The following is a 3,502-nucleotide window of genomic DNA, read 5'->3' on the forward strand; positions in this document are numbered from 1 at the left end:
AAGGAGTCTAGAGGAGCTGATTTCGAACATGTGAAGGCTTTTTAACTGCTCACGATAAATTTCAGAACTCTGACACAAACTCCAAAAGTCCTATCCTCTAAATGGTGGAGACCAAGAGAAAGTACTACCATGTGGTAACAAGGTCGAGCTGCCAAGGACATAAAACTAGATGAGAGTTGCTGACATGTTTGGCCTATGGATAAATACAACACATCATATATATACAGTTGTACTGCATTAATGAAAAGACTGCTTAATAACATGAGCAGACTATTTAGCTCGTTCTTTTGATTTTAGATGGTATGGCTTATGAGGACACTAAGTAAGGAACTACTCCAAAGTCTTATTAAATCTTCCTGATAACAATCATAGTCTTCCCGGTACACTGTATTCTCTTTAAAATTTTTAAATGTTTCCATGCAGACATCTCTGGAATGTCAAATGGTCTCTCTTTAACTGGAATCACAGAGCTGGGAAGAAAAAACAAAAAAAACAAAAAAAAACTGTGTGACCATGAGGACACTGTAACCTATAAATGACATGCTGAGACTAGAAACCCAAAGTGATGGTAACTGAGAGTGGCACTAAGACCCTAAATTTTGGCCACAGTCTCAATCACGTAAGTGAGAACCTGACCAAAAGCGGGGAAATTCTAAACTAAATTATGAGAGGCCATTGTTTGCACTGATCTCATACACTAGGTCCCAAGAGACCACACCAAACCAAAATGGAGTCACTCATGCTAAATGTGACACGATCTTCAAGGAAACACACAGATCCTTGAACAGACCAGGTTTTGGTTTTCTCTCCTATAAAAAGGATGTTCCAGCATAAGAAGTTATCCTTTACTTTAACCCTTACAAAAATAAAATAATCTGAAGTTGTTCCCAACTTACAAAACCAACTGTTCTGCTATGTCCCAGTGGGTTTCAAGACCAAACAAGTACATAGTAATAGGGACATCAATGACTAAAGTTTGGCCAATACCTCAAAATTGAGAAGATGACCAAAAGGGGAAAATTGTTAAATAAACTTTAGCCTAAAACTCCCTCCTTACAAATGTTTCCCTTGAACTATAACAAGTAAATGTGTAAGCAGACTGTAGCCTACATTTATGCCAATCACTGAGATTTGGCTAAATGTAGAAACCATGTTCAAATAAGAAAAATGTTGAACTGTAACCAATCCAACTGTTTCTGTACCTCACTTCAATTTTCTGTATATCACTTTCCTTTTTCTGTCCATAAAACTTCTACCACATAGCTGCACTGAGTCTCTGAGTCTACTCTGGCTCAGGAGGCAGACCAATTTGCAAACATTCATTGCTCAATTGAACTCTAAGTTTAATTTAGCTGAAGTTTTTCTTAAACAACTTTTATTGTTGAGCCAGCAAAATTTTTGTTTTAGTTACAGACTCCAGTAAGTAGCTACATGAAGCCATTTAAGCTGATCAATTTAGAGACTGTTGTTATTTCACAAAGTTTTTTTGTGTGGTCTTTTTAGTAATTTGTACTGCCTGATTTAAAACAGCTTTCTATATTTATCTGTATAAGCTGGAGCACTCTAGGGGATGTGTGCCTGTCCTTTATTCGAAGGGGCTAAACTAATTTTATCCCTCAAAACTTGCCCTTACAGTCCCACATGCTCAACTTTTCTACAAGATTGCCTGCACCTGTGAGAAAAGGTGATTAACTTTACCAGTAGGATATTAGCAATAAAAATAGATTGGGACCAGTGGGATTTAAAATAGCTTTAAATTCTGGAGATACCAATAGAGAAAGGTAAGTTTAGTAGTTTTACCCAATTTTATAAGCAATATATAGAATTAGCATTTTTTGGAACCATGTCTCTTTTGCCCAGGCTGCAATGCAGTGGTGTAATCTCAGCTGCCTGCAACTTCCACCTCCCAAGTTCAAGTGATCCTCCTACCTCTGCCTTCCAAGGAGCTGGGGCTACATGGGTGTGCCACTATGCACAACTAATTTTTGTATTTTTAGTAGAGACAGGGTTTTACCACGTTGGCCAGGCTGGTCTCAAACTCCTGGCCTCAAGTAGCCCACCTGCCTTGGTCTCCCAAAGTGGTGCAGATGTGAGCTACCGTGCCCAGCCCAGAACTAAAAGTGTTTAAACAAAAAGGACATAAGCCCTGCCTAGCTCTGACAATGACAGAAAAAGAACTCACAGGTAACTAACACTTAAATTATCTAGTATTAAGGCACAGAATAAATTAAGATAGAGGATAAATAATTTAGTATTTACGTCTTTGTATACAGGACTAGCCCAGTATCACATGAAAGCATTTTTTTTTTGAAACAGGATCTCACTTCGTCGCCCAGGCTGGAGTGCAGTGGCGCATATCCACTTACTGCAGCGTCGACCTTCTGGGATAAAGCAATCCTCCTGCATGGCCCCCCAAGTAACTGGGACTACAGGTACATGCCAACATACCCAGCTAATTTGGATTATTTGTAGAGATGGGATTTTGCCACGTTGCCCACAGGCTGATCTTGAACTCCTGAGCTCTGGTGATCTGCTTGCCTTAACCTCCCAAAGTCTTGGGATTACAGGTGTGATCTACCATGCCCAGCTTACATTTTTTTTTCTTTTTTCAATTTAAAAACCACTCTAAATGCATCCTCCCCCTCTTATACTCCCAGAGGAAGTGAGGAATTATCATCAACAGCAAATGGCAGTTGTGGCAAAGCAACGCCAAAAGCTGGCTTCCCGTTCAGGAGAGAATGCTGCATCTTTTAGTGGTTTCTGGTGCTCTACACGTTCAGAGAAACTTCTCTAGTAACAAACTATAGAAATGATCCCTAGAAGTATAGTCGTAGCAATTTGCTTTGACTGTTATCTTTTCCCAGGTATGAAGGTGGGGCTTTCACTAACTAGAATTTGGTGCCAGATATCAGCATTAACATTTAAAATTCATCAGGAGCCAGTGCTATCTTTTAGATGAGATAGGAGTACTCAGGAGTCAAACCCCTGCAACTTAACAGCAAAAGGGTTAACTTACACTATTTGATAAAGACCCTTTTGGATGTGGCTGGAGGAGTCTCAGCTGATGTGCAATAATCAATCTGGAGAGGGTGATACTGAAGTTCATGACTTAACTGGAAGCTGGAAGATTTTACAACCTTGCAGAGGTTAATTTTTACAGTTCTGATAAGCTCTCAGCTATAAGTCTAAGTCAGAGACTTTATTCAGTATTTGATTTTTGAGGCTGCTCAGCAAAAGATGTTAGAAAGCTCAAAATGTTTGATTACAAAAGAATCACGGGCCATTACAAAAGTTCTTCATTTTACCACAGTGAAATAAAAAGACCTTAACAACAACACAGGAAGTTACATGGATATACGAACCTTAACTTTTAAAGTTTAGTTTTGTAATAATATTTAAAAACCAACTAAAACAAGACAGAAATTATCTTAAAATGTTTGTGGATTATTCTAGTTACCAATGACCAAAAAAAGGAACCTTCTTCAGTGACTGTTTTTCCTTA

General features: G+C 38.6%; 1 non-coding gene across 1 annotated transcript; it reads right to left on the reverse strand.

Moving 5' to 3' along the window:
- Nucleotides 1–2,619: 2,619 nt before the first annotated feature.
- On the reverse strand, nucleotides 2,620–2,832 carry LOC119469777. The gene has a single exon (XR_005198618.1). It is a non-coding gene; the product is annotated as a small nucleolar RNA U3 (small nucleolar RNA).
- Between the last annotated feature and the right edge of the window lie 670 nt (nucleotides 2,833–3,502).

The sequence above is a fragment of the Cebus imitator genome, unplaced genomic scaffold (assembly GCF_001604975.1).
Source record: "Cebus imitator isolate Cc_AM_T3 unplaced genomic scaffold, Cebus_imitator-1.0 Scaffold829, whole genome shotgun sequence".
Lineage (NCBI taxonomy): Eukaryota > Metazoa > Chordata > Mammalia > Primates > Cebidae > Cebus > Cebus imitator.